We start from the raw sequence: 24,159 nt of genomic DNA, 5'->3' as shown, positions 1-24,159 counted from the left end.
GTGTGAATCCTGACACTGTGGAAAAATGCACACTTATCCCTTAAGACAATCACACACACATGCATGCTGGCCACAGATGATGTTAGGCCCAGAGCAGATCCCTAAGAAGAGGCTAAGGTGAGAGTGTCAGCTTGACTTCACTAATGAATACTTCACTCCTGTTGGCTCTTTCCCTCCTTTGCTCTCCTTACCATATTTCCCTCTGGCCATTCTCCCTTTGGCCCTTAGCAAATACTATCATCTTCAGTGTGACTCTTTGGCCTCTAAATGTCGCCCACAGACTCACTGTCACTTTGGTTTTGGTGGGGAGAAAGGGTTGAGGAGATGGTGTCAACTGTAAGCTAAGGGTCATAGATTAATGCAATATAATGAGAAAGAGACAAAAAGGTTGTTTGGTTAACAGGGTCAGCCTTTTGTTCTCAAGGCCATTTTTACTGTAGATTTGAACGTTCCTGTATCTTCAATATCCTTTATAGGAACAATTCACCAAAAAACTGAAGATTTTAACCCTCTGGGGTCTGAGGGTATTTTGGGCCCTGGAGAAGTTTTGACATGCCTTGACATTTGTGCTTTTTTCAGTTGCTTAAAAACATATTAATGGCTAAAGTCTGATAACACTGTATTCAGCACAAACTGGGCAACAATATGTGAGCAACATGTATGTACAAGTTTGTATTTTTGAGAAAATAACATTTATGCATGTTTTTTTTTTAAACTAAAATGTTAAGTCACTGAAATAAGGTCATATAACAGATACTAAACATTTGTCCACAATACTGGATCTTGTAGCCTAGAGTTTTTGCTACAAAATGATGTGAAAACCATCCTGATCACTCATACATACAAAACAATATAATAATTTAACTTTTGTAAGACAGTTTTAGTGTTGAAAGGTAATATGCGAGGATGATTATGAATATTCATTGCAATTCACACATGAGAGACAAAGACCCTCCCCTGGGCCTATCAATGAGGGATAGAGAATGAATGTGAGGAGACTTAATGATCCAAATCAAGTTTTAAGTTAAAAGAAGTAATCTGACTATATATTTTCTTTACATAAAGACTTTACTTAATTTGAGACCTACACTACCGTTAAAATAAATCTCTTCAGAAATCATTATAATATGCTGATTTTCACATATGGGAATATTTATAGTGCATTTTACTCATTTACACCTGAACAGATATTTGCAAGCACAAGCTTTGTTGATGATAATATATTTAAAATATAATCTAAACATTCATATAATTTTATATCATATTACATATCATATTTATATTATACAGCATACAATTTAAATACCTGCTTTAGCCGAAACAGCATTTAAATGTAACTAAAAATGGCTTATTAGGACATATTTCAAATGTCAGTACTCTGAATCCTGGCTGGCAAGTCTGGAAACAGTCCCACTAGTAAAATATGTACATGTTTATATAAAATAGCATGTCAACTAATGAAAACTCAATGACTTACTCATCTGAAATTATATCCTCGGCTGGATCAAGTCTCCCTTCAAAATACAAACATTTATCGGAGTCCCGCTCATCTTCTGAGGAAAATGTTAACTCTTCCATAATATCCTGGAGCTTTCTTGTCTGTGTGTCGTTACAAACACGCAGAAAAGTTGAGTTGTGTTGTGTTTACATTAAACCTCACAGTCGGGGGCGTCTACATTTGCATTGATTGGCTCAGCACATTAGCCTATGAATGGCACGCTCTGCTGGTGGGTGGGATCACATTACAGATAATTAGATAGCCTAGTAAAAACTGTACATCGCTTTATTTCAAACAGATTGCATTGCAGGAGAATATTTGTTTTAAATTTGAATTGTTTTATTTAAAAGTAGACATTTTAAGGTTTCTTTAGACATATGTTTCATGTTTGTGTGATAAGTTTTCGCGGAGTTTCAGTTCATTTTTGTGACATGTTTCTGGAATATGCTCGTGAACACAGAGACTGCTGAAAGCTCACCCTTTTTATTTTCTTTATTTTACAAAAGCACAAGAATTTGTTGTTATTGTGAGTGTACACAAATAAAAGTAGACCCTTTATAGTCTCTAATGATGTCTTACACTTATCTGTATACCCAAAAATGTATTTTAAGTTGTTTTTGCTGTAATGATGAAAATATCCAGCAGGACGCGCCGGCGCGTCCGTCGACCCCAGAGGGTTAAACTTCAGAAATGACCTCAAAACACAATAGAAAGGTTATAACAGTCAGGGAATCATCAAATAACAATTAGATTAAATTAGATTAAATAACGATAATTGAATAACAATTAGCCTACATTTCATTCTGTTTCCTACACAGAACTTTCAAATTGACTATTTCTAAGTCATATACACTCACCTAAAGGATTATTAGGAACACCATACTAATACTGTGTTTGACCCCCTTTCGCCTTCAGAACTACCTTAGTTATATGTGGCATTGATTCAACAAGGTGCTGAAAGCATTCTTTAGAAATGTTGGCCCATATTGATAGGATAGCATCTTGCAGTTGATGGAGATTTGTGGGATGCACATCCAAGGCACGAAGCTCCCGTTCCACCACATCCCAAAGATGCTGTATTGGGTTGAGATCTGGTGACTGGGGGGGCCATTTTAGTACAGTGAACTCATTGTCATGTTCAAGAAACCAATTTGAAATGATTCGAGCTTTGTGACATGGTGCATTATCCTGCTGGAAGTAGCCATCAGAGGATGGGTACATGGTGGCCATAAAGGGATGGACATGGTCAGAAACAATGCTCAGGTAGGCCGTGGCATTTAAACGATGCCCAATTGGCACTAAGGGGCCTAAAGTGTGCCAAGAAAACATCCCCCACACCATTACACCACCACCACCAGCCTGCACAGTGGTAACAAGGCATGATGGATCCATGTTCTCATTCTGTTTACGCCAAATTCTGACTCGAGATCGAGACTCATCAGACCAGGCAACATTTTTCCAGTCTTCAACGGTCCAATTTTGGTGAGCTCTTGCAAATTGTAGCCTCTTTTTCCTATTTGTAGTGGAGATGAGTGGTACCCGGTGGGGTCTTCTGCTGTTGTAGCCCATCCGCCTCAAGGTTGTGCGTGTTGTGGCTTCACAAATGCTTTGCTGCATACCTCGGTTGTAACGAGTGGTTATTTCAGGCAAAGTTGCTCTTCTATCAGCTTGAATCAGTCGGCCCATTCTCCTCTGACCTCTAGCATCAACAAGGCATTTTCAGCCCACAGGACTGCCGCATACTGGATGTTTTTCCCTTTTCACACCATTCTTTGTAAACCCTAGAAATGGTTGTGCATGAAAATCCCAGTAACTGAGCAGATTGTGAAATACTCAGACCGGCCCGTCTGGCACAAACAACCATGCCACGCTCAAAATTGCTTAAATCACCTTTCTTTCCCATTCTGACATTCAGTTTGGAGTTCAGGAGATTGTCTTGACCAGGATCACACCCCTAAATGCATTGAAGCAACTGCCATGTGATTGGTTGATTAGATAATTGCATTAATGAGAAATTGAACAGGTGTTCCTAATAATCCTTTAGGTGAGTGTGTATATATATATATATATATATATATATATATATATATATATATATATATATATATATTAGGGCTGCCACCGACCAAAGATTTTCCTAGTCGACAAGTAGGCATTAGCTTAAATCATTAGTCGATATAGATATAGGGGGGCATCAGAAAATGTTTTGAGTTGCTAACACTGTTCTACATTACAGAGAACTACTATTCCGTAATAATGAGCCTTTAAAATATACATTTTACAAGCTCACACACGAAGCGAGCTGCAGTGACTCTGGCAAAAGCGGTAATGATTCTGAATGTGTCGGAAAAACCAGCAAGTAGACTGTTAGAACATTTTGTTAATTTATAGAGAGACAATGATCTCAGGGATCGACGATGTCAGAGTGATCACCAAATGCTGATGCCTTTGACGATGTCAAGAAGATATTTTGCTCGTTTTCCCATAAATGTATTAAATTATTATTATTATATTAGACTATTATTATTATCAAATTAATATTACAAATTATTTGCCAGTTCTGTGGGCAGAAACAGCTTGTTAGTGACAGAGGTCAGAGTGTATATTTACACTGATGAGCAAAAACATTATGACCACCTGCTTAATATGCTGTTGGTCCTCTGCATGCCACCAAAACAGTGCCTAGACATTGTCTGGACATTACACTCCTTCCACCTGCTTGTCATATTCCCACAGTGCATCCTGATGCCATCTCTTCCCCAGGTAAATGGTGCACACATATACACACTTTATATGGTGTATTTGCATCCTTTTTGAAGCTTAAGAGCTTCAGTCCCCATTCATTGAAAAGAGTGACCAACCAGTAGACAATCAAAAGTCCTAAAATGTTTGGAACAACATGAGGGTGAGTAAAGATAGAGTGCTCTATTTACAAAAATACTCAAAAAGTGCTTGTCAGCACACATGCTGCTAGCATATTATTGTTAATAGTATTATTATTATTATTTTTAAATAGATAACAAGCCTTCTCAACAGTTGTCTGTCATTGACCCTCACACACCAGACATCACAGTGTCCTCTGAGGCCTCTGCTGCGACTTTTGGCATTTCAAGGGCTGGTGTTGAAGTAGTGCTTGTGTTCTGGGTCTCAGCCACCAGACTCTGCTCACATCTGTCTGTCCCAGTCAGCCTGTGTCCTTAGTGACTGCACAACCAACAGCTGTTCAAATAGGTCACTGATGGATGGATGCTGCAGAAATGCTCAGAGCTGACCAAAGGGTACTGGGGACATTCACTGGCCTTTAAATGGAACTTTGAAACTCCTTCTTGAGGACACAGAGCTTTGCCGAAAAATGTATTCCATTCAGAATACAGTGCATCAAAAAAGTATTTGGAGACTTAAGTCACACTTAAAAATCACATTACTTTAGATAACAAAATATCAAAGCACTTGCAGATGATGCTTCATCAGCCATCTTGGATTTATTTTGGTGCATTCTTGGATAGCCTTCCTGGGGAAGGCTATGGACGATGTTACCATGGAATTTGTCCAAAACAATATACCTTATGAAGCAGCAAAATTAAGATACCTACCTTTTGGAAAAGCCTTCACATCTGGAGCATGCATATGATGTCTTAAAATGCTGCTCAATAGGTTTTGGAACAGACCCAGTGTTTGCACAGTTTTTTGGATGTCAAATTTACTACCGTGAAACATGTCCATAGTTAATGTGATGAACTTACACCTTTGGTTACTCTGTTAGAAGTCTCAGGCTCAGTCGGCATGCCCACAGGTCTCCCATAGTGCACTAACCATCTGATGCATATTGCACACAAAAATGATAAACTCTTTTGTGTGCAGAAGTTTGACGAAACAACAGAGTTTTCCATGTTAGTGACGTCAAAGCTTATAAAGATATTTAGAGTTTCGTTTGAGGCATGTAGTAGCAAGTAGCAAGTGAATATCCACAAGCAGAACTTTATATTCTGCTTTGTTAGCTCTGAAATAGTCTGTACTGAGATTTACTGTGCTGTACATCCGCTATTTTACGCTGTTTTCACATTATGAGAATTGTGGTTTACGTGACAGTTTAATTTGCAGCAACTTTCCTAGGACACCTTGAGAGGACCTGACTTCAGACAGTGCATCCACAAACATGACCTGTTAATTCTGAGACAAAACAGAAAATAACAGACATAACAGAAAACGGACATTTACATAATTGAGAATCTCTTTTTCCTTGTTCTAGAGTCTAAGCAGACAGCTCCACCACCCCCTGTCAGCCTCACCTAGAGTCCACCAGCTGTCAAGGGAGACCTTCAGTGTTGTGATTGATATGGATGGTGAAGTGCAAGTGGCACCACAGAATGCAAGATGGCGGTCCATTGCAGTTGGGTGACTGTGTTCATATGGTTATCGTAAAGAGAGAGAAATGAGGGTGTGTGCTATCTGAAATAGTTGTTATGATAATGAGAGTAGAGGCTTGTGTGGGTGAGTTTGATTTTCACAAGACACACAGATATGTAATCATACACTCACTTGCACTAAACCACACAATTGCCTCAGCCCTCCATCTGTCTCCTTGGGTGGGGCAGCTATGGGTCACAGTGTTGCCCACCTACAATACAGGACCCATGGGCGGGGACTTCCACTGTATGATGCAGCCTGGGAGGGGAGGGAACATGCGGCTAATTACACACTGCATATGAGTGAAAGGCATTCCTGAGGTCTGCAGCCAGAGCCACTACTCCACCCCTACCCACCTCCATCCATGGCTCACCACCCATCCCCTCCTCTGGCCCGACCATCTCCCAATGAACCTATCCCCATGCCCCCTCCCTGAGATGGCCACTAATTGGCATATTACCCTGCCAGTGTGGGTGCAGGGAATGTCAGTGTGCCACATGTCCCAGTTGCGAGAAAATGTCTGCCTTTTGTTTCTGAGGAGGGCCTGTCCACAGCAGAGATGGTTTCCTCAAAACCGCATCACTCTCACACTCTAACGACACAAAGAGAGGGAGTCAATGTACAACGAGAAGACAGAGAAATGCTAATTCATAAAAGGTAGCTGCTGGTGCCATTTGCACAGGGGAAATGAATTAATTCATACATGTATGATATTATATGCAGATTATTTCAATAGTGTGAAGCCCCATGAATTTACATCAAAGCTCAATAGCCTACACGTAACCCAACATTTTAATTTGACCTGAATTACAGTATTAAAAAGCAAGTTCACTGGAAATTAAAAATGCTGTATTTTTTTTACTCACCCTCGTATTTTTCTAAACCTGAATTACTTCCTTGGAACACAAAAGGAGATGTTAGGCAGTCTGCTATATCCAGTCACCTTTTACTTTCATTGCATTTTTTCGATACAACAAAAGTGAAAGATACATACATATCTCCTGTTGATTGCGATGGAAAGTCATACGGTTCTTGAACAACATGTAGGTGAGTAAATAACAGAATTTTGACAGAATTTTTATATTTTGGTGAATTATCCCTTTTACAGATTCTCTCTCTTTAAGTTCCTTGCCAAGTTTAACACAATTCTGGCTTCATCACTAGTGCCATACTAACAATAGAACTGTTACTCTGAATTAGGAGTTATCAAACATTTCTCTATCCACCAATAACTTTATATTGAGGGAGAATAAATTCATGCCTTTTGGCTTGAAGCTGAAACCCTTGTGTCTGCTTGCCAGAAAGATAAATAACTGCCTTGTTAAAGGTTTTCTGCTCTGTGTTTTATGGTGGCGAGTTTAATGTTTGAAGTCTTTTTTATGGGCCTCTTGTCCCCTTTTTATGAACTGCTGCTGCCATCTGGAAAGTTCCAGCTGTGAAGCTCCATGTGCCATTTATGGCCTTTTGTCTGTTGATCTCAAGAGCTAATGCTTGCCAAGCTAGTAGCCATGACACGACAATGTTGAGAAAACATGTATACTGTATACAGGAACACAGTGAAGCAAGATGGCTAATGATATGTTCAAAGGATTCCCACATCTTGAAGGTGCTGTTTGTATGTGTCAATATATTTTAGACAATGGGAAAATAAAAATTTGTGCATTTAAAATGTATTTATTGGCTTTCATAAAGCTGATGTGTATATTTTTTGCACCACCAGCGTCACCAAATGGATCTGCAAAAATACTCATATTTTTTTTCCAAATAGATTCATGAAAACACCCCCCTGTTTTTAATTGATCGCTCAGAAAGATAGTGCTACCCTAAACGCCATGTTGTCAGTGTTGCTGTGTTTGGCTGGACGAGTCACTCTAAAGTTTTGAAAGTTTCACAGAGGCACAGTTTTACACTATATGTGGTCAACCTACAAATGCCTTATTTATAGTTGAAAACTAATATTAAGCTGGGAAACGAGAACTTTAACCTAAAGAAATACACACATCAGCTTTAACAACATAAAGCTGTAGAATTCTCAGATCTGTTGTGTTGATTGTATTCTAATTAGTAAGGAATTTATTTTCATTGGCACAAAGCTTGAGAGATTCATCCTGAAATCGTCTCGGGTTACATGTGTAACCCTTGTTCCCTGAAAAAGCGGAACGAGATGTTGCGCTGCTAAGCGCTACGGGGGACAGCTTTAGCTGTGAGCCGAGCTGAATAATGTGTGGAACACGTCAATGAACATTGACCGGAATTTATAGCCTCGGCTGATGTAATCATTAGATGCACCTGAGGCCAGGCTATAAATGGATACGTCACCAGGTGTCGTCAGATACTTCTTTTTGAAGAGCAGTCCTGGGACGTCCCAGTGCGGCAAAGCAGCGCAACATCTCGTTCCGCTTTTTCAGGGAACAAGGGTTACACATGTAACCCGAGACGTTCCCTTTACAAAAAGCTTCACTACGATGTTGCGCTGCTAAGCGCTACTGAGGAACGCAATACCCACGCCGCGCGACTTGGGGCTGTCCGGACCCCTACGGTTGTGCAGTGTACTCACAAAACGCGAGAGGTCTCAGACATGAGCTTCAGATGTCGACTTAAGGGCATAAGAGCCCGGAGTAGCATAAACATCTAAACCATTCAATTTTGATGAATGTGTGCAGAGAGGACCAGCCTGCCGCATCACAAACTTGTTCAGACATGAGCTGAGATGTCGACTCAAGGGCATAAGAGCCCGGAGTAGCAAAGCATCTAACCCATAAAGTTCGATGAATGTGTGCGAAGAGAACCCTATCGCCACACAAACTTGTCATAAAAACTGATGAATGTGAGCGGAGAAGACCAGCCTGCCGCATCACAAACTTGTTCAGGTATGAGCTGAGATGTCGACTCAATGGCATAAGAGCCCGGAGTGCAGAACATCCAAACTAAAAAAGTCCAATGAATGTGTGCGGAGAGGACAATCTGCCGCATCACAAACTTGTTTAGGGATGGGCTGAGATGTCGACTCAAGGGCATAAGAGCCCGGAGTAGCAAAGCATCTAGCCCATAAAGTTCGATGAATGTGTGCGAAGAGAACCCTATCACAACACAAACTTGGCATAAAAACTGATGAATGTGAGCGGAGAGGACCAGCCTGCCGCATCACAAACTTGTTCAGATATGAGCTGAGATGTCAACTCAAGGGCATAAGAGCCCGGAGTGCAGAACATCCAAACTAAAAAAGTCCAATGAATGTGTGCGGAGAGGACAACCTGCCGCATCACAAACTTGTTTAGGCATGGGCTGAGATGTCGACTCAAGGACATAAGAGTCCGGAGTAGCAAAGCATCTAGCCCATAAAGTTCGATGAATGTGTGCGAAGAGAACCCTATCGCACCACAAACTTGTCATAAAAACTGATGAATGTGAGCGGAGAGGACCAGCCTGCCGCATCACAAACTTGTTCAGGTATGAGCTGAGATGTCGACTCAAGGGCATAAGAGCCCGGAGTGCAGAACATCCAAACTATAAAAATCTAATGAATTTGTGCGGAGAGGACAACCTGCCGCATCACAAACTTGCTGCAGAGGGAGACCTCTATCCAAGGTTTTAGAGGAGGAGAGCCCTCTGGTAGAGTGCGCCCTGAAACCTACTGGCGAAGCTTGACCGCACGCCTCGTAGGCCCGGGCAATAATGAGGATGCCTCTTTGAGGGCACCCCACCCACCAAGCCGTGGCAAACCACAGTGGCCACACAGAACCTGGCAGTGGTGAGGCAAGTGCCCGCTGACAGTTCTTTCTACAGAAAATCCAGAACTGAAACAAACTGGCAGTTAGCTGGTTCTGTAATAAGAACTTTAGTAGAAGGAAACGTATGCAGGCGCATTTGCGTTACTACGTTCAGCCCCTCCCAAGGGGAGGGGGACTAGGCGACTCGGGGAGAAGTAGAGGAGACATTGCGCTATCAACAGAGGCAAAGAGGTCCTCTTCTGCCCTGTAAAATCTACCCAGATCAGTTCCAAGTGGAGGGAGCCCTAGCACTTGAAATGGTCTTGATAATCTCAAGAGAAAACCCTGTGAACCTCATTTGGTACCCTTAGGGGCCAGACATGAAAGGTTTCACAATTCGGGCCAAGGATGAGAAGGTCCTCCCTGTTCGGAATCGCCCAAGGCGAGCCGTCGAGGAGAGGAATTAGCTCCGAGAAACATATCCTGTTCGGCCAGCCCGGCACCATTAATAGGAGGCAAGGCCCTTGCTGGTGAACATCGCCAAGACTCCCGGGAGCAGAGAAACCGGGGAAAGAAATACATACAGACGCATTCTGAGTCATGTATGTGTCTTAACGTCCAGACCCAAGGGGGCTGGGTGATTTCAGGGAGAAGTAGAGGAGACATTGCACTATCCATAGAGGCGAAGAGGTCCTCTTCTGCCCTAAGATCTCACCCAAACTTGTTCCAAGTGGAAAAAGCCTGGCATTTAAAAAGGTCTCGATAACCTCAGGAGAAAGCCCTGTGTCCCTCAGTTGGTACCCTTAGGGGCCAAACATGAAAGATTCCACAATTCGGGGCAGGGATGAAATATTGCTCTGTGCCTGAGATAGAAGATCCTTCCTGTTCGGAATCGCCCAAGGCGAGTCGTCGAGGGAAGAGATTAGCTCCGAGACCAAGCCCTGTTCGGCCAGCGCGGTGCTATCAGTAAGAGGCAAAAACCCTTGCTGGCAACTCTGGGCAACTACTACCTTAGGGTGGAGTTCTTAACTCCCCGTTGGTATTTCCTGTCTGGACCGTAAATCTGCTCCCGTATACGGGCATCCAGGGATATAACACCTGAGTGACAGGAGCTTACCCTGGGCCCTAAGGAGAATCCGACGTGTCAGAAATACAACTGACAAGAACGTGGGTCTCCTTGAAGATTTATGTAAGAGGCTACCGCTGTATTGTCCACCCGCACCAAGACATGGCAGCCTCAGGAGGAGGTATTTCAGGGCCAGAAATACAGCCATCAACCCGAGACAGTGACTGTGACAACCGAGCTGACGACCCTCCTATCCCCTTAAGCTGGACGACCACTTAAGGCCGCTACCCCGCCCGTCATGGAGGCGTCTGTCGTTAGCAGTCTGCTACAGCAAGACGCACCTAGAGTGGGACCCAAGGCAGAAAACCGGGGTCTGAACCACATAGAAAGGGAACGAAGCCTGAGGCGCGTAACCCTATTTAGCCCAGGGGTTTTGGCCCTAAAAAAAACGGTCTCATGAGCAGAAGGTCCAGAGGGATCACCGTGGACGCGTTCGCCCTGAGACCTGGAAATCGTTGATACTGATAACAGTGCAACCTTGACCTAGCCTGACTTTGCTCAGGGTGATCTGTATGGACTCAATCCTAGCGGGAGACAGTTGTGCCCGCATTGTGATTGAACTCCATACGATGCCCCGATAGACAGTGTTCTGAGTGGGAGAGAGGACGCTTTTCTTGGCATTGAGCCTCAACCCCAGAGAAACAGATGAGCTAAGACGATGTCCCTGTGCTGAACTGCCAGTTCCTGGAACTGCGCTAGGATCAGCCAGTCGTCTACGTAATTCAGAATGCAGATGCCCGGTGTCGCAAGGAGCCAGGCTACATCATGCATTGTGAATGTGCAGGTAAAAAGGGCAAGGCTGAGTGAAAGAACCTGACCCTGGAAGATTTCAGCCCCGAAGTGAACCTCAGGAACTTTCCATGTTGTGGCAGAACTTCTAAATGAAGTATAGAAGTGCGTCATAAGATCGATGGTGACCAGCCAAACGAGTTGTAGGGCTTGAGACACGACCGTCTTGACAGGCATCATCTTGGACTTGAACACCCACGGGTAGTTCAAGCTTTAAGATCTAAGCCAGACGCCACCCCTCACCCTCCATGGGAAACGGGAAGTATTTAGTGTAATAACCTAACTCTCTCTCTGGAAGGGGAACACATACCATGGCCCCTTTAACCAGGAGATTGAGTTTTTTTGTTTTTACATAAAAAGAAATCCGGTTTACGGTAGTGAGAACACGCCATTGAAACACGGAAAGCGGCGAGAGAATTAAATCCTGACGCCCTTATAAGACCCACAGAAAAGAATATATCCGGCAGAAGTTTCCACGCTGCCAGGATCTCTGAGATGGGTATTATATTTTAACACTTCCTGTTGAGGGGTTGTCGGGTGTTTCAGCGTCCTGAATAAAATGCAGGAACAGCGAAAACACCCAATTTTGACGGAAGCCTCTGCAACCCGAAACACCAAGAGGTGGCGGGAATGGAGGGGCTTCGAGGGGGTACGGGAGGGGTGAAGTGAAGCACGCGCCCGTCCGAGGGAGCTACCCCTAATCTAGGCGCAAGACCGTCAGGGTTTTCTCTTACTAGAATTTATAGTCCTGAGGTCTTGCTTCGGGGGCTGGCGAGGGCGGCGAGACTGTCCCCAATCCCTGGGAGGAGGAGCACGACTCGCCACGCTTTGCTTTTGAGCCTCCCTTCAGTCAGGACCGAGGTGGGTCTGAGGCTTGCTCGTCAAGCGCAGAACCCACACTCAGGTCGTCCAGGAGGTCAGCCTGGTACACCTGAAAAACAGCATAGTGTGCAGAGCAGCACCAGCCTGACCTGCTGCTTGATAAGCCTTTCCTACTAAAGTGGAGGTTGTCCTACAAGGCTTTGAGGGGAGAGAGGGCTTCTTAAGTGACGATGCCGAGCCCGGCGAGAGATAGCCCGCAAGCGTCTCTTCGACCGGCGGCATCACTAAATACCCCCGTGCCTCAGCACCCACGATAGTCGAATATAATGACGTCGAGGGTATGCGAACACGGGAAGAAAATATATATATATATTTTTTTTTTAGGGGTTCTCCATGAGCGAAAAAGCTCTTCATGGAGGTTATCAAAGAAAGGGAAGGGACCCATGAGGCATTCCCTTTCTTAGACTGGAAGATAAAATCTATCCCCTAATTTGGAGCGTTTGGGGGTCTCTTTTTCGCGTGGCCAGTTCAATCTGGCAACCGCACGAGTAACAACATCGAGCAATTCCTCCATAGATTTTTTATCGCGGACGGAAAGCTTGGAGGCGGGAAGAGAGTCGCGATCCACCTCATGATCCGAAGAAGCATCGGAACGCGCTTCGAGATCATGTGAAGGACAAGCTGGGTTTGGGGAGAGAGTGAGAGAAAGGGTTCAACCCGTCTCTTGCTCCTCAGCCGAATCCATGCACGAGCCCCACGAACGATCTTTTCGTGAGTGCTGACTCCCGGAAGCAAGCAAGGCGAGCACGACGCACTCTGCCTGTTAAAGCAAATCGCAGTGCTCGCACCCGCCCTGCTGCAACACGAGAGCAGCGTGCTCTTACCCCCAAACAAACAGCAAAAACTGATGTGTGCCGTCTTCAGCTATAGGGCGAGAAGAGGGGAACACGCACCGTTTGCGGCTTTCAGTCATTCTCTCTTTTTTTTTTTTTTTTTTGAAATATATATATATAATATTTTCGAAACAGAAGAGACACATAGAACAACGTTCACTGCACACTGCCTAACTGATTCTATCTCCTAACAGAGGAAAGAAAGTTTTGACAGTTTGTGTGAAACACACAGAAACAGAATCGCTCTGAAAAAAGAGTTTCTGACGACACCTGGTGACGTATCCATTCATAGCCTGGCCTCAGGTGCATCTAATGATTACATCAGCCGAGGCTATAAATTCTGGTCAATGTTCATTGATGTGTTCCACACATTATTCAGCTCGGCTCACAGCTAAAGCTGTCCCCCGTAGCGCTTAGCAGCGCAACATCGTAGTGAAGCTTTTTGTAAAGGGAACAGCCTTATACTGCTGAATTACTGACAAGCGAAATCCAGCATCAGACATTTTTGAATCAATTCAACCATGATCACATTTCCCTCTAGAGCTACTGATAGTGGATAACTCGGATTCTTGGATTCTGGTTACTTGGCAACCAGAAAATAATCACATTAAAAATGAGGAGCACAATTTGACATCTTGGTTACTGTTGTAACCTCCGTTCCCTGATGGAGGGAACGAGACATGTGTCGATGTAGTGACACTAGGGGTCATGATTGGGAGCCCCAAACACCTCTGATATTTGAGAAAAAGTCAATGAGAATTGGCGAGTGGAATTTGCATGCCACTGCCCTGGACATACGGGTATAAAAGGAGCCGGCTTGCAACCACTCATTCAGGTTTGTGCTGAGGAGCTGAGACAGAGTCCTGGTAATTTCAGCGGGTAGTTCAGTTTTGTGGCAAGAGGGACACAAAGTATCATCCCCTCCATCAGGGAACAGAGGTTGCAACAGTAACCGAGACATACCCTATCTGTCACTAACTCAATGTTGTTTCTATGTTGTGACACTATGGGTCCCTATTCAAAACACCACAACCAGCTGAACTGTGTTACGTGGATCGGCGGTGCAGGCAGGCCACTGCTTGCCTAGTAGCAAATGCACCCAGCCCCATAATAACCTTCCCAACGCCCTACATACATCACATGGTGGGGGCAAGACGTACTTACAATGAGAATATGCCACACAAACCGCTTTGGCTTTTTCTATTCTTTTTCTCCACAAAAATTTTAATAAATTCAGCTGGGACCAGATGTATTCGCATCGGGGAAGGTGTTCTTTTTCCCCATGGGGAAAAGACACCACAGAGAGCACATCCTTCCCGAAGGGGAGGTTAACATGTGGACTTACATGTGTCACATGGACTTACCAACCTGGAAGTACTACATAAGTACTACAACCCCTACCCATAGAAATGCAAGGTCTGTCCAAGGGCTGAACGTGTGGCAACAGATTTGTGTGATGGCCACGTGATGCGTAATATGGCACCATACCCATCTCGGGACTCAAGTGCTGAAGCATCAACCCGAGTGGCGTAACCGCTGCAGAGGACGCCATATGCCCCAGAAGCATCTGAAATTGTTTCCGTGGGACCGTTGTTTTTCCCCTGAATGACTTCAGTCAATTCAGCACTGACTGAGCAAGCTCGTTCGTGAGGCGTGCTGTCATAGTGACAGAGTGTAACTCCATTCTGAGAAAAGAGATGCTCTTCACCGGGAAGAGCTTGGTCTTTTCCCAGTTGATCTGAAGCCCCAATCGGCTGAGGTGTCTGAGCACCAGGTCTCTGTGTGCACACAATAGATCTCAAGAGTGAGCTAGAATCAGCCAGTCATCAAGACAGTTGAGGATGCGGATGCCAACTTCCTTTAGCAGGGGCAAGGGCTGCCTCTGCATCTTTCTTAAAGACGTGAGGCAACAGGGAGAGATCGAAGGGGAGGACATTGTACTGATATGCCGGGCCCTCGAAGGCAAACCAAAGGAACGGTCTGTGCAAAAGCGAGACAATGGTATCCACGCTGCACGTAGGATAGCAGCAACCTCACCTCCTACCCGAGGTAAAACGGATGCCATTGAACCTGGGCGGGTGCCTGGCGAACTGAATCGTGTAGCCAAGTCGGATCATCCTGGCCAGCCAACATGAAGGGTTGGACAGAGCTAACCATGCATCCAAACCCCGAGCAAGGGGCACCAAGTGAACAATTGCCTTTGACATACTTGCAGATGGGGCCTCACAGTGGGGCGGGGCAGGAACTGCCACGTTGAGAGGCCTCGTGTCCCGAACTAGTGGTGAGAGAAATACTAGAGCAATTACCTTGCTCCACGTACCCACCATAGGACCGGTCAGCGACAGGGGGAGGAGGATGAGCATGTTTGAAGTCTTTTTTATGGGCCTCTTGTCCCCTTTTTATGAACTGCTGCTGCCATCTGGAAAGTTCCAGCTCCATGTGCCATTTATGGCCTTTTGTCTGTTGATCTCAAGAGCTAATGCTTGCCAGGCTAGTAGACATGACACGACATGGCTCCTTGTGGCTCATCACAACCGCCTTAGTTTGGGTATGAGTGTGCCTCAGCTAAGTGCGTGAAGGCAGAGAAACAGCGCCCCAGCCACAAATGTTCGATGTACGGCTGTCGTGAAAATTACGCTGTTTTTTTAAAAGTATGGAGCCCTTTGCCACATGTGGCAAAATCGACACAAAATTAAACAAAACATTAACATCCTGGCAGGGATGGAGTGGTCTGTGCACCACCTCCAGACTTACAGTTGTTCTCCTCTGCCCTGGGTCGCCCATCTAAGGGATGCTTCGAAGCATTCCTGGGGTTCTTGGTGCCAGACCGTGGGACGGGGGACGTCAGCTTCCTGTGGGAGGCTCTACACCAGGGCAGAGTGGTTTTCTCAGGCTGTGGTGAAGCCGGTGTTGCTGCCACAGGAGGACTGCTCCACCTGAGGAACTTCCATGTACGCCTTGGCCGGCCCACCATCGAGGGTAGAGAGAGCGGAGGAACTCGGAAACCAGGTTCTGGCAGTAAAAGGTGCCTGCCAGGAATTTGGTGAGTTCCTCATGCACCTCCGGGAAGAATGGAACTGGAGCAGAGTGTGGCTGTAAGCAGTACTCTGAGCGCAGGAACAGGTCTTTGAGCTGCAAGGGCTCAGGGTGGAGGGTTCCACTCGACCCCGAAGACTGGGCACCCACACCCGAAGGTGCGATCGAGAGCTCATCCTCCTCCCGAGCCCCGAATGAGACATTAAACTCACCCTGGGGAGAGCCGCCTGACTCATCCCAGAACTCGACCAGGACAAATGAGCATACTGGGGAATGGGAGGTCCGTGGGGGTTCATCTGGTGGAACAACTCCCATTGGGGTCCCCAAATCACCCCCAGCGCTAACTGTCACTGCCTTGTGCCCATAGGACCGGGGCGGGGGAGCGGGTGGAGTGGCTTTCCCTTTGAGGAAGGCTTTTCAAGCGCAACCCCTAGTGTCACTACATCGTGACAGATAGGGAACTTAAGGTTAGGTTTAGGGTTGAAGTTTGGATTAGGGTGTATGGTTAATAAAATCTTCATTCCTATTGGCTGTATTACATCATTTTTTACATACAAAAAATACGACACACATTCCCCCCGACACTGGAATGCACAAGTGCCCATACATTCAACAACACTTCCAGCTTCGAAATAAATAAATTCTTAATTTTGGTAAACACAGACTGATTACAGCAGCAGAGCTTTTGACCTACTGTTGCCACATTCACAAACTGATAGGTCTGGTATAGGAATTTAGACAGGAATAGAGTGTCTAAATGATTTGTCAAATGATTAACATTTAATGGTTTTTATGTACCATTTAGTCAATGTATAGTAAGAGCAGGTCAGGGGGAATATAATTAAAAATGTGCTGCAGCAGTCTGCAATCAATATCCTAAAACAATATCTGTGAATGTCTGTACACAGACTTTTGTTTTACTGGGGACAGACTAAAACCTCTCAGAAGATTCAAATAAGTTGTGTAGTAATTGGGAAGTCTGAATGGGGTTTGTGATTGTTAAGTGCTTTTTAGTTTTGTCTGCAATATGCCTCACTCTGTCAGTGATCGGACTCTCTGTATTTGAGTTTTCATCTAATTGTTTAAAATATGTTAAACATATTTCTAAAAATTAGACGTAAGAAAATATGTGTGTAATATTTGAAAACACCTGTCTTAGAGTTTTGCAGTAAGCAGGATGACAACTGTGCGGTGAGCATAACTAGGTGATGAGAAGGTGTCATGTAAAGCATTAAGGGTCGTGATAGACCATCGAAAGCATGAATGATTACAGAAGATTTTCCAGTCAACACATGAGTCACTCTGCAGAGATGCACTTGAAATAGATGGCCTTCCTGTTCCAGGCTGAAACCACACCGTCATGCAGTTTTGTGGCGGGTAAGTATGGGTTGGGCCTCATGGCTGACCACGGTGAGGCATTTCTGGAGCCTGGCTTAGGGGTTGAGCGGGTGTGTGGGGTGGCATGGGGGCAAGCCTTAAAACAGACCTTATCAATTTGTTTCAATGTTTATTGTTTACCCACAAAGAAACTGTAAGAAATGGAGTGCCCATAGCCTGATGCCGATCTGGCTTTATCCTCTGAGGTGCCACCTCTCCTTGTCCCTTCCTCTGTGGAAAGTCTTATTGTGGCTCCTGGCATACAAACAAGTATGACAGCTGTCAATTATTTGAGCTGTGGAGGAAGTATTACTGTACACCCAGGACTTGACAGCACACTAAGAGGTTTAGGTGGTCAAAGGTCAACAAACTGGAAAACAATTCCTTTCTTTTCTAGAATTTTTTGTCTTTTTTATTTCTCCAGAAGGAAGATAGGCCTAGCGGACAGATGCAAGGGGGGCGAGGCACTCAGCTGGATGCCTTCTGTGGGGATGGCAGGGATTTCGACAAGCTTTGTTAGCTGTCAAGTGTCATCTTTATTAGTCAGCTGGGTGAGTCAGAGCTGAGATAAGGGTTAGCGGAGCCGCCTGCGGGAGCTGCCGTTCATTACTGGCGGCCGCTGAGGTGTCACACTCTCCATCTATTATTTATGCTCTATGCATTTGCTCTGCCACAATTCAGCTCCTTCAGACTGAAGAAATACTGTATATTTAAATAAAATAAAAAAGTGGATTCAGTTGCACATAGAGGAAAACCCTTGATATGACCAAAAGTTTTAATTTTTTTTTAATTAACATTACTACCTTAGGTTACGCCAACACAAGTCATTTTTATAGTAAGATCAGGTTGAAATAGATTCTTACGGTAACAGTTGCAGGTTACTGCTTTTTACAGCATATAGCCCACATCTAGTCTTGTAGATTTGATTCTGTTGACATTTACAGTTGTTAATTTAGCGTTTTTATCCAAAATGACTTTCAAATTAGAACAATAAGTAGAAGTGATTAATCAATGGTAGAACACAAACACACTACCATACATAAGCCTAAAACTTAACAAAAAAAAAAAAACTTAAAATACAAAACTAAATAAAACTAAATTAAAATTAAATACTAAATCGCTATAGACTTGTACTATACCAAATTCAAATACGTACTACAGTAGTACAACAATAGCAAATGTGAGTGCAGAAAAGTTGTTTGTTTATGTGATTATGTATTTATTTATCTATTTTATGCATTTATTTTTGTGCAAAAAGTGCAATGGAAGCGGTAAGTCAAGTGCTAGGGCTAGGTAGTTAGTCAAGAGCTCTTGAAAAAGGTGTCTTAATTTTTTTTAATATTGCAATATATTCCGCTATATGGGCAAAGGAGTTCATTCCACCACCGAGGAATAATTGTTAATTGTTATGAACAGCACATGAACAACAAAGAATAAACAAGTGCATCCAAACCTATGAGCACAATGTACTGTATAATATGCAAACATTAATTTTTCCGAGAGCTGTTCATACATACATTATAATTAATGTATAATTAATCACTGAAGCATTACAATGCCTTTTTTCCCCTCTTTTGTTTGTTATTGAATTTTGTGATTCATGCCTTTCCACAGAGGAGCAAAATAAGTTTTGCCTTTTGGGAGTACAGGGTTGAATGAGAAAGAAAGAAAATGAAAAGATCAAACACGAATCACACACACCTCCAAATCAAACATGCAAACATTCCCTAATACAGATGTGCATAGGTATACACTCGCATATCCAATCATAAACATGTCTGTCTTCAACAACTCTTGCTTTGAGTTGTAAGAACGGGAGCAATGACAACAAGAAGACAAGGGATAAAAAACAGCAGTGTCTCCTTGACTTGAATTACAGTGTGAAAGTATCAGCACTTGGATGAGCACAATGCTTGATGCAGGTCTCTACAAAAACATGAAGACCTCCTTGCTTTTCCCCTGAGGAACTGTCACGTCAGAAGAAAGTAATTGATGAGTTCCCTGATGTGAAGGCAGCCTCAGTCAGAGAGAGAGAAAAGCAGAGAGAGAGAGACTGGGAGGTAAAAGAGTGTTGTGAAAATTCTGTCTATCAAAGAACACGATCCATTTCCAATCGGCTTTATAAAGAGAGTCTTCCCTTAACGAGAAATCAGCTCAAAAGAAAATTGCTCAATTCAGTGCTCCTTACAGTCTAAGAGATTGGTCTAAAAGATTGTCCATTGTATATTCAAGAGTTATGTTGATTTTGAGATATGCAGTACCAGAATTAAATTAATAGTTCCAGATGTGTATGAATTTCTTTCTTCTACTGAAATTAACTAAAAATAAGATTTTTAGAAGAATGTTTCAGCTCTTTTGGTCCATACAATGCAAGTGAATGGGTGCCAAATGTTTGAAGCTCCAAAAATCACATAAATCAGCATAAAATTAATCCATAAGACTCCAGAGGTTAAATATTCTTCTAAAAATCTGGGTTGGCATGAGGGTGAGTAAATGATGAGAGCATTTTAAATTTTGGGCGAAGTATCCTTTTCAGCTGTCTTTTGTTTTGACACTAAATCAAGAGAATTTTATGACAACTTTGTTGTCTGTCCACACTTTTATTCAAATAATTGCCTTTGAGTTAATTTAAACTTCTTTTTAACTTGTCTTTTGATTTTGATACTAAATCAGGGACTTTCTTTTCATGTCATAGACAATGCTGCAGTTTGTCCATACTGGATTTTATTCAATTAATTACAAAAAAATGTATTATAATAAAGTATACTTATATTTTATATTACATATTGTGCACATATAGTTTTAACAATAAGATATCACAGAGCAAGAAGATTGGTTAAACTGTAAACACTTAATTTGACAATCATTACTCATATGTTATAAACCACAATATGGGTCTGATAGTCATGAAAATATACAGTAGCTAAATTCATTCATGTACAATGAGCTATGAGCCAGTTTAAATTTCACTTGAATTGATTTGCATATTTCTCTCGGCTTGCATAAAAAGCTAAATTGTTGTTTATATTTTAATTAATCTTATGCTCTGATGTTAAGAAGCTACTCAAGAAGTGCTTTAATTTCAATGTGATTGCTTTGGAACAATTGATATTTTATTTTATTATTATTGTAATTTAATTCATTTATTGTGCAAGGCTACTTACAAAAAACCTTACTAGGTTACTTTTTTCAGCAGGCATTGTACAGGAGGACATGTGGATTTTAAAGGGAAACAGTGAGTAGTGAAATGCCTATCTCTGAGCAATGACTTGTGTTCTTACAATAGCAACATTCAATTAGGAGCACTGTGCTGCCTTCAAATGCTGCCAAACATGGCTATAAATACCGAAAATAGGCCGATATGATTGTCTGTGTCAACATTTGGACAAATTTTAGAGTTGTTAACTGCTAACTGCTGTACATACAGAATGTTGCTAGTTCACAAATGGATGGAGGATGAGGACATGAGATAAAACTCTTCGCAACAACCCTCTTGAGACAGAATTATGATTATGCCACTAATAACTTCTATAAAACGCCTCTCTGGAATACATGATTCTGATTGGTCAATTGCTGTATTCTGCGGAATTGAATTTTGCATAAAGTGTACTTGAAAATAAACCCCTTCAGGTTGAACTAAGTCCTGATCACCTGCCTGGATTATTTTAAGATATTAACTGACTGAATGTACAATTTCCTTTACTTAGCTGACAGGAGACACTTAAATAAATATTTTAAGAAATGTTAATACATTTTATAATGATTCACACAAATCCGTAATTTAATCATGACTTCAGAATTGATATGACAGGTGTGGGTGAGAAATAGATAAATATTTCAATTTTTTCTAGAAATCTGCCCAGTGGGTGGCGATATGCATGAAGAATGTGAATTACCAAAAACACAAGATGAAAGTGAAATTTAAAGTGGAGATTGAGTGAACAGGGATGAGAATTAGTAAAAAGGGAATTAAATATTGATCTGTTTCTCACCACATCTATCAAATCACTTCTGAAGACATGGATTAAATCACTGAAGGCACATTTTATGCTGATTTATTTGATTTGTGGAGCTTCGATATTTTAGCACCGATTCACTTTCATTGTATGGATGAAATTAGCTGAGATATTCTTCTAAAAATCTTTATTTGTGTTCTGCAGAAGAAAGAAAGCCATACACATCCAGGATGGCATGAAGGTGAGTAAATTATTTTTGGGTGAATTATTCCTTTTTAAGCGTGATGTAGCACCTGTACCAAACATCTTTTCCCATGCCTGCTCTTCCTACTCTATTGTGCTGGACATGACGTGCCAAGTGATCCTGCTTATTTAGCTTTTTAATTTTTGCACTGTCTGAACATGTTTTATGCACAACAATAACGCTCTGTCGGCATTAAGGGGAATTTAGACCCTACACATGAACTGATTTTATTGTATTTGTTACAAACATTACTGAAATGGTGATCAGTGTACTGAAAATAACTTTTTAATCTTTTCATTTCTGTTATCATGTCTTCCTTTTATTTTTTGGAATCAGATTCATGTAGTGTTTATCATAGATAAGTGATGTATTTTAAAAGTTGTCATACAGAGTTCATTATAATGGGGCATAGGTTTTGCAACTCAGTACTCAATACTCACTACTCATGAGTACTTTTAAATGAGCTACTCTTGGAGTTTTTAGGATAGCTGCTTTTACTCTACTCACACTAAATTGTTTAGGAAGTAACAGTACTCATACTTGTGTATGGTTTTTCTGTACTCTTTCCACCCCTGAAATTAACTATAGCGAAGTTAATTTTTTACAAAATTTTTAATTATTTTTTTTCTCCCCAATTTCCAATGCGCTCTAGATCCTCATGGTGGCATAGTGACATGCATCAATCAGGGTGGCGGAGGATGAATCTCAGTTGCCTTCGCATCTGAGACGTCAATCTGCGCATCTAATCACGTGGCTTGTTGAGAGCTTTACAGCAGAGACCTAGCGTGTGTGGAGGCTCATGTTATACTCCGCTGCATCCACTCACAACTCACTACGTGCCCCATCAAGAGTGAGAACTACATTATAGTGACCACGAGGAGGTTAACCCAACGTGACTCTATCCACCCAAGCAACCGGGCCAATTGGTTGCTTAGGAAGCCTGACTGAAGTCACTCAGCACGCCCTGGATTCGAACTTGCGACTCCATGTATGGTAGTCAGCGTCTTTAATTGCTGAGCTACCCAGGCCCCCAAATACTTCATTATTAATCAACTAAAATCAAATAAAAGTAAATGTACTATTAATTATTTATACTTAAAGTAGAATATGTAGAAAATGTAGAAAATGTAATCTGTTACTTTCCACCTCTGTTTTTAATCATCCATGATGTATTTGGTTAGCCTGCACTCTTGTCTTAGGTGCAAATTGCATTGTTTCAGGCAGAAACTTTATCTGGACAAAGGTTGTACTGACAGTTGAGTTTTATCTAAATATTGTGTTAAGTAAATATCCTCTCATGATTTTATCAACTGTATCAACAGATTTCGACCTGCCTTTGGTTAAAATTAATATTGGGGCACCTGTGGAGAGGAAAGAAGAAGAGTGTGAAAAATACTGGTCTAATGATAGCTGCTCTTTCACAATTAGCAGAGAAGCGGTCTGTGGGATTGCAGAGGTTTTTTAACCAAATGTATTTATGTCTTGTGGCTGGAAGCCTCGATGTGTGTACATACACACAGACACCTTCAAACATTCAAACACATGCTCACACAGTGACACACACCATAATTACTCAACCTTATTATCGCCACCAAGCCCGGAATCACAGGACCCACTTTTTTACCCCTGACCACCCCTGCGGGTTTGCAGTCTGTCCATTCACTGAGTGCAGCAGTGTTAGTCCAATGACCACATGGTCCAGTCAGGTTCAGGTGACTAGGCCAGCAGTCCTGCTCTCAGAATGGTCCAGTTCTCTGGTACCGGGTAGCAGAGGGGCAGAGCGTGGCGGTTTGGTGTATTTTCAGTATGTATTCTTTACCAAGCAAAGGGTTTCAGTTGGGCTACACGATTGTGGCACCACGTATCAAAGTAATAGTTTACCCAAAAATGTCAAATTCTCTCATCATTTACTCACCTTCATGCCATCCCAGAATTGTAAGATTTGTTTCTTCTGCAGAACACAAAGGATGAGTTTTAGAAGAATATCTCAACTGTGTTGGCCCATACAAAGCAAGTGAATGTGACCAAAATGTTAAAGCTCCAAAAATCAATTCAAAGCAGCATAAAAAGTATCCATAAATCTACAGTTGTTAAATCCATGTCTTCTGAAGTGATCCAATCAGTTTTGGGTGAGAACATAAATCTTCACACCAGCAGTCTCCTTGGTGATCATGATTTCAAGGTCGATTACACTTCCTAGCTCCATCTAGCGCTCTGTGCATGCGCCAAGCACAAGGCAGTAAAATTGGGCTTGAAATCATGATCGTGCATAGAGACTGACTGGAGTCAACTGGATTTCTT

Source organism: Xyrauchen texanus, chromosome 4 (genome assembly GCF_025860055.1).
Source record: "Xyrauchen texanus isolate HMW12.3.18 chromosome 4, RBS_HiC_50CHRs, whole genome shotgun sequence".
Lineage (NCBI taxonomy): Eukaryota > Metazoa > Chordata > Actinopteri > Cypriniformes > Catostomidae > Xyrauchen > Xyrauchen texanus.
The sequence above is the reverse complement of the archived record's forward strand: the minus strand, read 5'-3'. Positions refer to the sequence as shown.